Below are 12176 nucleotides of genomic sequence, written 5' to 3'. Positions count from 1 at the left end.
TGAAAAAGATGGTATTGTGAACTTAATCTTAGCATAAGGATCATCGGGTACACGGTGATTATTACCTTGATGGTGGTGGACACCACCCATACTTGTCGTGTTGTGGCGAAGACGTCGTCGTAATCTTGCTTGTCGAAAGGCTACTCGATCTATGTTCCCAACGGCATCATGCACCGTGTCTTCTAGCAAGAGACCATTGGTGTTGCTGCCAGAGACATCATTGTTGTTGACCGCCACCAAGGTTTCCAACTCAGTAACCTTGTCGGTTAGCGTGGAAATTCATTTGTCCAATCTCTCCATGTTGTTGCCAATGTTGAGTTCAATGAGTGCATCAGTGATGGCCTTCCTGACGGCCTCATTCATCCTTTTTGGGCATCCTCTACAACAGCTTGTAGTTGCTCTTGGCTGACACACTCGTTGAAACCCTTAGGATTGTTATCTCCAGTCTGATCATCTTCTGCCATTGTAAACACAAAAATAGGAACAAACGGTGAAAGTTATCCCTACCAAATGACTACGTGGTTGCAGTGGTGTCACTTTTCATAGCAAGTGGAAGCGTCTTACCAAGCTCTTACAAAGTTCTTACCAACACAAGTAGTGGACGGTACAACCGACGGCTGGTTCATGATACCTATGAGGTAGTGGTACCAAGATTGCAAGGTTCTTTTTCTGTACTGATCTGAAGAGTTTGTGGAGCTTAGAAGGCACACAAAAAGTAATATGTATATCTAGCACACAAGTCAGTAACAGAAAGTAATGCTGAATATAGTCCAAAGTACTTGTTCTCGTTGCTGGTCTAAAATGTTCCAAAATACCAGGTGTGTAACAAACAAGCAAGTATGGTGGATAGCAATGTGAAAGGTGTGTAAAAAACAAGTATAGTGGATGGAAACAACAACACAAATAAGGAATCAGACAGCACACACTAACACAGCTCACTTTGGTCTTCTCTACGTGCTCCTCTAGATATTGTTCCTCTTTTGCCCCTCTCTTTTTTCTATTTTTTGGACTATCTTTGTTTTTTTGGGAAATTTCAACTTTTTATTTTATTTTTTTGATATTTTTTATTCACTTAGGAGCACAAAAGAAGTAACCATAAAAAATATGAGCTTAAACAAGTGAAAGACGTGGCCTGTGGAATTTTTAGAAAACTTGCTCAAAATCAACAAAAAAACCTTGTGACCACGAAAAGAGAATCTTGTGACCAGTTTTTAACCAATTTAAAATTTTCCAACCCCAACAATGCGGGGGATAGACGAATCAAACATTTTTTTCTGATCGATTTTGATATATGGAACATCAAAATCAGAGTTCGTATGCGAAAACTAGACCAGTTTTAAGAATTGGCTCCGAATTAGAAGACAAAACAGGAACAATGTGCGCAAAACTGGTCACAGCAGCAAAGATTTGATGGAAACGATGGGGGAAAACACACGAACTGGACCCTAACATGACCTAACCAGCAACAAGACCTCGACCAGGACACAAACTCAACACGATGGACTCTGAAACTGAAATATACAAAGGCTATGGCGCGGAAGGTTCTAGGACGGGGAAAAAATATGGCACTAGACTATGGGACGAAAGCGAAACACTCAAAACTAGGGGATAAATGTGAACCTGACGGTATACCTTAGCTCTGATTACCACTTAATGGAAACGGGGATCCCGATCTTCCGTCAGGTAGAGGTAACTATCGTTGTGGCGGAGAATGACACACCGATCCGGCTTCAGATCGAAAGATCGAACCCTGCAATCTTAGCACCACAACTCCTCTGGTTATCAACCAAAACACGAATCTGGTTGACCTCACCAAGAAGGCTAATCCCTGCATACACAATGAAGAACACAAGCAAGAACAAGAAAGAAAGCAACCGAATTGCAGATGAATGATTAATCTCACGAAGTTGGGGTCTCACAAACCGATAAACGGCGAAACTATTCTTGACAGATTAATCTAAGCAAAACCCAAACCCTAATGGAGGGGCGGCGGCTGTTTATGAAGACTCTAGGGTCATGCAAGACCCCTGGACACGCCCCTAATGGGCCCAAACACGATACATGGTCCAACGGACCAAAAGACGGTGCCGTAGCACCCTGGCAGATTCTGGACGCTAACTTGTGACCATGATTACCGTTGATTCTGAACAGATTTGGATGTGAAACCACTGGGATTCACTTCCTTATCAAATTAGCTTTCTATCCATATGTGGATCATCAAAAACGGAGTCCGGATGCGTCCTGGGTGACCAGTTTACGGCAGACTAGTCCTGAAGGCCGAGGCAGACTCGAAATCATGTTGGACCGGGCCTCCGGTTCCTGTTGGACGTCCCCTTGCTGGTCATCTTCGCCTCCACCACGTCCTCTAAGTCCTTCATGACCCTCTCCAATGTTCCTAAGCAAGATAACATCATTAGGTAGTAGTCTATTCTCAAAAGTATAAAAAGGATCGCTTAAGAACGAGCTCACCTTTAAATTAAGTTGACGCATTCGAGCCCGGGTCATTGGACCTTACATGACGGTTGGAGGATCAGTGGGTACATCCAAAGGAGTGATGTCCTCATCAAGAGGTCTACCGAAGGAGCCCTCAACGGATCCACATCATCACACCAACTGCCCTCGTCGTCGAGAGGACGCATCTTAGGGGCGTTCCCGTCACTTCGGATCAAAGAGCCAACTCCGCCTAGCCCTCGGGCTCCTCTTTGGCATCCAATCCACCACCAGCTTCCTCGTCACCCAAGGCAATAGATCAGTAATGACTGATCTATTGGCCTCTATCGATCAGGACCAACCAGCATCTAGCCAACTACCTTTCCCTAGCGGAATTGGCTTTGGCCATGATTGAAGATCGATCCCCCCCCCCCCCGAGGTCAGCCTGGTGAGGGAAAGGTTGGCTAGGGCTGAAGCTAGAATCATGGGTGAGACACCTACCAATATTTCTCCAGTTTTTCTTGATTTTACCCTCAAGATTCCTAATCACTCTTTCCTTGAATATTTTAGATCTAACTGCTCAGTTGGGAGAGTCTTCGATCAGCTGCTGATCATGCAGCGGGATTTATCAATGCTAGGGGCGTCGTTCCGATGGTTCGCTTGCATGACATCCCAAATCACGTCAGGGAGGTCGCCCTTCATGGCGCGGGCTGCTGCACAAGCCCGTTTGGGCCATAATCTTTAGCTTCTTCCCCATGGTTTTCCAGACGCAGTGCACCCTGAGGATCATGAGCGCTTGGCTGAAGATTTTATGAACGCCGCCAACTCTGTAGCTTTCAACACCCTGGCCGATATATAGTAGGCAAAGTGTTTTCTAGCCAGTAGCTTGTAATAGGTGATATTTGGCAAATAATTTCCTCGCCTTGAGTGGTTTCCCATTGTTTCGTGCTTCATATCCATCCTTTTGTTTGTGTTTGCTTTGCTTCTATAAGCGATACGCACCGTATCGGCTTTTACTCCTTTGGGTTCACCTTTTGTATTGGAGACGATTTCAATATCGGCTATTAAAGCTACTGACCGAACAGATCATTTACTAAGTATTGATCCAAACGCTAGGATAATATTTCTTTAAATATTTCCTGTTGATTGCTCGGCCAAATTCTTCCTCTCATTTTAATGTTTCCAAAATATAAGCATTACCAGGCGCACAACATTTGATCCGATAGGGTCCTTCCCAGTTAGGTGACCATTTGCCTGAATTTACTTGTTTTTTGATCCGATCGGCAATTTCACTTTCCAGACCAAGTCTCCTTCGGAGAATTGCTTAATCTTGACCTTTTTATTATAACATTTCGCAATCCTCAGTTTATTGGCTTCGATATTCTCAAGAGCACGAGTCGAAGGCAACTCAAGTCTTCCAAATTGTCTATCATAAGATTCTTGTAGACCTCAGTTGATAAATCATTCTGCAACAGTAACACGCCTCGATCCAGTCTGAATTTCCCAAGGAAGAACTGCATTATGGCCATACACAAGTTCGTAAGGTGACATTTTAATTGATCCATGGTAGGCCATCCTATATGCCCATAGCGCCTCATTTAGCGTCCAATGCCACTTCCTTAGCTGTTCCTCGATCTTTTTCTTGATCAGCTTAATCATAATCTGGTTGGACGCCTCTACCTGGCTATTAGCCTGGGCATAGTACGAGGAGGATTCAATAGCTTAATCCTCATACTGGCAGCAAAATCCCCGAACTCCTCTGATGTGAACATTGTTCCTTGATCGGTAGTTATAGTTTGAGGAATCCTAAAATGATACACAATGTATTCCCTGACAAAATCAATCATGTTCTTTGAGGTTACCGTTTTCAAAGGAATTGCCTCAACTCATTTAGTAAAGTAATCTATTGCCACCAATATGAACTTATGTCCTTTGCTTGAAGGTGGAAAAATCTAGCCAATTAAATCAATTCCCCAACCCCGAAACGGCCATGGTTTAATTATTGGATTCATGGTCGATGTAGGCAATCTCGAAACATTACCAAAACGTTGACAGTCCTGACACCCCTTGTAATATTCAAAACAATCTTCCAGTGTCGTTGGCCAAAAATATCTAGTTCTGTGAATAATCCATTTTATCTTGTAAGCCGATTGATGAGCTCCACATATTCCTTCATGCACCTCACCCATCAACACCTTAGCTTCTTCTTGGTTCAAGCACTTGAGCAATACCCCATCGACTGTCTTATAGTATAACTGATCATCTAACAAAACATACTTAGCCGATTTATATCTTAGCTTCCTGGAAACTTTCCGAGACAGATCTCTAAGGTAATCAGCTATTTCCACTCTCCAATCATCACTTGAGGTTTCACTACTCAAGACTTCTTGAAACACTCGATATCCTGATGCACTTTGAGCTAGACAGTTAGCTTCTTGGTTTTGCGCCCTCAGAATATAGTTGGAAAGAGATATGAAGAAATCCCTTGAGTAACTTTTGGCACTCAGTCATAGTATCCTTTCAAAGTCTCTTCTTTGCACTCATATAGGTCGATCAATTGATTGATAATTAACTGTGAATCTCCTAAATACTTCAATTGCTTCGGCCTTTACTTCATGAAGAAGTTGAAGTCCCTTGAGAATAGGCTTCGGATTCTGCTTGATTGTTAGTAACCATTGGCTTAGTTGGAAGAGCAAACTCAAAACTTGCCCCCCGAGGAGAAATAATAACAATACCGATGCCACCACCCTGCTTGCATGATGATCCATCAAAGAACAGCGTCCACGGCATCGGTTCTACATAACTAATGCTGTGGCTTGTGATGTTGGGTGATAAAATTGGCCATTACTTGTCCTTTGACTGCTTTAGTCGATTCATACTTTAAGTCGAATTCCGATAATGCAAGAATCCACTTTCCCACTCTTCCATTCAGTATTGGCATTGATAACATGTGCTTAACCACATCAGCCTTGGAAATAACTTGTACACTCGGCCGATAATAAGTAGTGTCGTAATTTAGTGCAAGAGAAATATAGACACAAACATAATTTTTTGGTGGGAGAGTATCTCATTTCTGGATCCAGTAGTCTTCTACTTAGATAGAAAACAACCCTCTCTTTTCCTTCAAATTCTTGCATTAGGGCCGATTCCAATTGTCTTGTCATCAGCCTGATATGTATAGCTTAAATGGTTTATCTTGCTGAGGAGGGACTAGCACAGGTGGACACTTCATATATTCTTTTATTTCTTCGAACGCCTTTTGTTGTATATTACCCTCACTTGAATTCTTGATCATTCTTCAACTTCAATAAGGGAGAAAATGGTAGGATCCTCTTCGACAAATTTGAAATGAATCTTCTGATGAAATTAATCTTACCAAGTAGAGATTGCAACTCTTTTTGGTAGTCGGGGGAACTGCTTCATCAATTGCTTTCAGTGCTTTTCTGACCAACTTTGATTCCTCTCTCAGTGTACCATGAATCCTAAAAATTGTCCTGACTGATACTCCAAAAGCACACTTATTAGGATTGCATCTTCAAACCATGCTTCCTTGTGCACTCCAGAGTCTCACGCAAGTCAGACAGGTGTTCTTTGTATCCTTTGGATTTTATCATCACATCATCGATGTAGATTTCAACAATCCTACCGATCAACTTATGGAAAATGTAATTCATCGCCCTTTGATAAGTTGCACCGACATTCTTTAGTCCAAAGGTCATCACAACCCACTCGAATAGACCGATTGCACTGGGGCACCTGAAAGCGGTCTTTGCTATGTCCTCTTCAGCCATAAAAATTTGGTTGTACCCTGCATTACCATCCATGAAGCTAATAACCTTGTGCCCAGCTGCTGCGTCTACCAACATATCAGCTATCGGCATCTGATAACCATCCATAGGTGTGGCTTTGTTCAGATCCCTTTCAGTCTCCTTCTTGATATCATCAAGCACGTTTGGATTGAATCTCCTTGGAGCTTGTTTAAACGGCTGATATCCAGGTTTGATTGGCAGCCGATGTTCAACAATTGACCGGTCTAAACCAGGCATCTCATAGTATTCCTAGGCAAAGCAATCTTTAAATTCCTTTAATAAATCAACTAGCTCCTGCTTATACTGGATCCAACTTAGCGCTTACGTACATCAGCCTAGGTCTATCTTCAGGACAAATATCTACTTCTTCTAATTCATCGACCGATGTGAAGCCATGTCCCAATTTCTTGTCTGTACCATCTATTGGATTATCCATTAATACAAATTTTTAAAGCCGACTGCTTGGATCGGCTGTTGGTTTTCACCATTGACTCCGAACTCTAATGGCAATAGAAAAGCCATTTGGATGTTAGCCGATGGTTGCTTTTTATCGGCTATTTGCTTGGTACACCACACTTGAGTTTTACCGGATGCCTGAGCCTGTTCCATCTCTTTATTCCTTAGACATTGCACCCTTCTCCTTTGGCTTTTAGTTAAACCTCCTAGGCACTACTGGCCTTCCTGCCACACATATTTCTTTTCAGTGCCTTCCTCTTCATGATCGGCCTAGTTCTGACCAACGACTCTTTTCCCAAGCCGCTCATGAACACTTTTATTTTTTAAGCGCCGATCCATGTTATTATGATGATATGCATCTTGAGCATGGATAGACCGGCGGTTGGTTTGAGATTGCCTATACTCCGATATTGATTGCTGTACTCTGGACAGTCATGTCTGGTAGGCAACTTCAAACCTTCATTCCAGCAATATCTGAAGAAGGGACAATTCCAATGTAATTCGGCCTGTTCCCTTTCATACCTCTCTCGTTTCAGTTGATGCTGGTACGCTTGATCTTTTAACCAACACTGATAATCCTTTTCCTTCTAGCGTTGCCATTTATTCAATAGAATCCAAGATGTGACCCGTGGCTTTGTCATCTCTGCTTCTGACATCTTCCCCTGCTTGTATCAGCTCTTTTGTTCGGCATGACCTCTTCTAATCTCTCTGTACTCGTCAGCCGATATTTGCATCTTGGGATCGACTGTCCCTACTTCTTTTGATTTGGTTGATGTTAGGACCTTAGCTTTTCCTTTGAATAGCCTAGCATCAACCATGTTTTGATCTCCGGGGAAAGGATTATCATCGACCTTCATTTTCCGAGGCGTATCAAATTTGAGCCTCCCCTGCTGAATAGCTCTCGGTATATGTTGCCTGAAGATTCTACATTCATTAGTGGAATGAGAAGTAGCATTATAGAACTTACAGAACTTCTTATTCTTCAACTGATCAGGGGGCAATATGACATGACCATCAGGTAACTTGATCTACCCTTTCTCCTACAAGAAATCGAAGAGTTTATCTGATTTGGTGACATCGAAGTCATAGCTCTCCTCGACTCCTCTTCCCCATGGATTTAGCACCATCACTGTCTTCTTACCACAATTCCATTCAGCCGCAGCAACCTCTTCTTCTTCATCTTCATAATTGTCATCGACTGAGTATGGATCATAAGCTTCGGCTACTATGGTATTCCTCTAGAACCAGGTGTCTCTGCGCATGCTTTGGAATTGGCTATTGAGCGTCATTACTCGTTGAGCCAATTGTCCTAAGTTATCAAATTCTTGTCCCAGTAGCTTTTCTTTCCACATCGACAGCATTCCTTGAACAGCCAAAGCAGCTAATTGATCATCGACCAAGTTTAAGGAGAAGCACAAGTTCCTAGTTTCTCAGAACCTTTGAAGGAATTCAATGCCTGATTCATTAGTCTTCTGTCTTATGGTTGTCAGATCAGTAATCTTTTTTTCTCCAGTCCTATTGTAAAAATATGTATGAAACTTCTTCTCCAGGTCAGCCCAATTGGCAATGGAATTGACTGGTAATGATGAAAACCAAGTGAAGGCTGGCCTTGATAAGGATAGAGAGAAGAAACGAACTCGATGGGCATCCTCAATTGACGCCTCGCCCAATTGTATAAGATACCGACTGACATGTTCTATCGTGCTTGTACTGTCTTGGCCAGTGAACTTGGCGAACTCTGGGAGCCTATAATTTGTTGGAAGAGCGACCAAATCATAACATTCTGGATATGGGCGTTTGTACGAAAAGGTTAGCCCTTTTGGCTTCAGATCGAACTGATTCTTCATCATCTCGGTCACCCTCAGCAATAATTCATCAGCTTGCAGATTTGGATTTCTATGCACCTGCTGACCTATCTATGGATTGAAATCCTACATGCCTTGATATCCTGGATTTGGCATCATGTGGAGGGTGTTATAATCTGTTCCATAGTGATAGCCTTATGGAATCTCAATCTATTGGGTTCTTTGCTGGCTTGCTACTTGAAGTCTCTGATTATAGACATAAGGATCTATATCTCTACGGATCCTTTGAATTGATGGTGCTATTTTTTGAGCCGACGACGGTATATGGCCTGATGTGCCAAAATTGATCACCTAGTTCTGATTTTGCCCCGTCGGCTGTTGCACATGCTGTACTGATGGTCCAGGATTGTACTGTGTTTGATTTGCAATAGTTCCTTGAGTTTGCTTAGATGAACCCTGAATTGTCTGGACATCACCACTACCAGCTGGTGCTACTTCTTGATGGCTGGTACCGACTTGATTGGTTCCTTGGGTTGATGAATCTGGAATATTGTAATAAGCCAGTCCGCCTTGACCAACTGGAAATTCATGAATCGCCTCTTTCAAGGCGTTATGGAATACGTCAACGAAAGTTTCGTTATGACTTAATATGGCATCACGAATAGATTTGTCCACAACCTCTTTAAAGAAATGTCTATCTTCAGCTTCAGTTGTGTCCGTCTACTCGTGCAATAGAACTCTTGGTAGTGGAAATTTTTTAATAATTGTGTTGTCACAGTGTTTTGGTGTAGGACAACAAATATTTGTTCTGAAACTCTTCTATAGCTTTACTGATAACACCCTTATCCCCATCAGGTAGATCTTCATAATGCAGCATGAGGATGTCATTGTTGTTATGAACTGCCATGATGACTGTGGGGTCCCACCTAGGCGTTCCAGAAACATGTGTCGACACAGAATTTTCGTCCCATGCCGAGGACACACGCAGCAAGCCGAAAGGGTCCGCTCGATGGAGCAGATTCGCCTAGCTTCAGCGCAGGGATGGTCGATCCTAGTGCTCCTCCCAAGGCGTGCCAGTCAATTTGATCCCTGCAATTGACAATGAGAGAAAGCTCATCAGTAATTAAGGGCGGAACTTACCGGTGTTGCCAGACATTCCCGAATGTGCAGCTATAAAAGCCGATATGAAAGGAGATCGACTAAATAGCCGATTCCATCATATTCATGAGAATAAATCAGTTAAAGCTCATGGGGGTGTGTAAGAAGAATCGGTTGTCATTCAAGATAAACATCGTTATTAGAGCAAATATGAATCAATGGCAATAAGATATTAACAATAATCGGTCCATGCTGAGCCAATGATTATAAGTAACCGAACCCCTTTTTATATAAAAAAACAATTCAACGCCATTTAATCTTTTGATAAAGATAAATCTAATGAACATGTTAGATCTCATCTAATGCTATGACCAGTGGGGCATGAGGCAGAATCATGCAGGCCGTAAAAATAACAATAAACTTGACGACCCTAACTCATTACTAATATCAGTGAGACATGAGGCAGAATCATGCAGGCTGTAATACAATAATAAGATCATGGGGCTAACGTATCTTTCAACCTATCTTTACTTTAACGATCTCGTGATGCGAACTGTTCGTGACGGCGCTTGATATCGGCTAAAACAGCCGATTCAGGCATAGCGCACAGTTAAAGTTGTGCCTTATTAGGAATAGATCTATTAGATAACGGCCCCCACTCCGCGGTGCTAACAGTGGGGTGTGAGGCAAAATCACACAGGCCATGATAACGGGCCATGGAACGGTTCTCGCTAACCAATAAACCTACTCAAGACGCAACACGCCTTATCCACACGCTATGCATGATCAGGATTGATATAAAACAGCCGATAAAACATAACTCATCGTTTAAGGTATAGATTAAATCAATTTGAGGTTAGCAAACAATGGGCTAAACAAGATATAAGGCCGATTTAGATCAATCCTAATCGGGCAGAGTGATGTTGCTGTAATTAGATAAACAATGAAAGTAATAAGCAATATTGGTAACTTAGTGAATCTACCAAAGACTGTCATTCTAAGGTAGAGCCGATAACTTGACCTTGATCTAATTCAAACAGTGGGGTGTGAGGCAGAATCACACAGGCCATACTTGAATTAGACAAGAGTCGATAACTAGCTTATACCAGAGCCGCAGTAGGGATCGATCGGATCGATGCAGCCATACAAACAGAGGTATAAACCATGACGGTACTTACAACAAGCAGTGGAGGTCGACCGGATCGATGCAATCATACTTACCGAAGAACTCGTCGAGATCTACTCTACTCCTACTTCTAAGGGGTGGCCGGAGCCGAAAAAGTAATTGACATGTATTTGATTGATTGGTTGTTTTTCTACAATAGCTGGGGTTTGGTATTTATACCCGGACCTTATGCACGACTCCTGCCTAAGCACGACTTATTATAATTTTTGACTCTAGAGAAAGCATTCATAATTTAAGATAACTTGGACTCTAATCTTTCCCTTTTTGTAGAGTCCGGCATGTTTCGTCCTGGCGTCGAACGTAGCCTTTGTCGTTATCCACTGGCGCTATCTGAGGAAAGCCGATCCCTAATTTCTGCATCCAAATCAGCTATTTCTGATCTGTCTGCCAACTAATCCCTTGATGACACGATCTTAGGAGCTTTTGAGTCCCTGCAACTCTTCTTTCAAATTTTGGTGTAAACAAACCCTAATTGTGTCAGGACCCACTTACCACTTTCTTACCCTTCGCCTAGGGGCATCCGACCTGGCGAAGGCCCTCTCCGTATCACCTGCTGGAAAACGCTATTTTCCAACATTGGCGCCCACCGCGTGTTGGCCAAGCAAAACCCACGATGCCGAGAAAAAGAGCAGCCCCCACCAGAACACCCGTAGAGCCTTCGACAAGGGGACGACCCAGGCGTAATACCCGCAGCACTTACGCCAGCGCCCCAAAAGACCAGGTTGTGGAAGAACCCGTAGTCGAAGATCAGCCTCCGATAGCCGAAGATCAACAAGCCTTAGATCCCACCCCGGAAGCAGGTACTCTGAATTGCAAGCCCAGCTGCAAAGTACACAATAAGAAAGAGATAGGCTGGCAGCAACCTTCGCCGCAAATCAGAGGGCAGCACAGGCATCATTGCAGACAGCAGAGATTAGGCAATAGTTGGCTATCCTGCAGGTGGAGATTCAAAGTATGCAGCCAAGCCAGCATCAGTCTAACATTTCCAACCAGTTCCGGTCAGCAGATTAAAGACAGCCTAACCCTTCGCCAAGTATGGCCACCCAGCAACCTTCAGTACACCGTTCAACTCACCGCCATCCCATAAAGCTATAGATTCAAGATCTCCACTCTCTGAGAGAATTCAAACCTCACCTTGACCACCATCTTACAAGCCCATTACCCTATCTAAATTCAACGGAAGATCAGACCCCCGTCAATTCATTATGAGTTTCGAGGCAGCCGTAGCCTCCGCAGGAGGGAATGACACTGGCCAAGTCATTTGTCATCGCAGCCGAAGGAGACGCATTGGCATGGTGCCAAGCTCAGTATATTCATGGAAAGACCTCGCCTGGAGCATTCGGGCAAAGGCTCTCTCCGTGTCACCTGCTGGAAATCGCTAGTTTGCAACAC

The sequence above is a fragment of the Miscanthus floridulus genome, chromosome 3 (assembly GCF_019320115.1).
Source record: "Miscanthus floridulus cultivar M001 chromosome 3, ASM1932011v1, whole genome shotgun sequence".
Taxonomy (NCBI): domain Eukaryota; kingdom Viridiplantae; phylum Streptophyta; class Magnoliopsida; order Poales; family Poaceae; genus Miscanthus; species Miscanthus floridulus.
The sequence above is the reverse complement of the archived record's forward strand: the minus strand, read 5'-3'. Positions refer to the sequence as shown.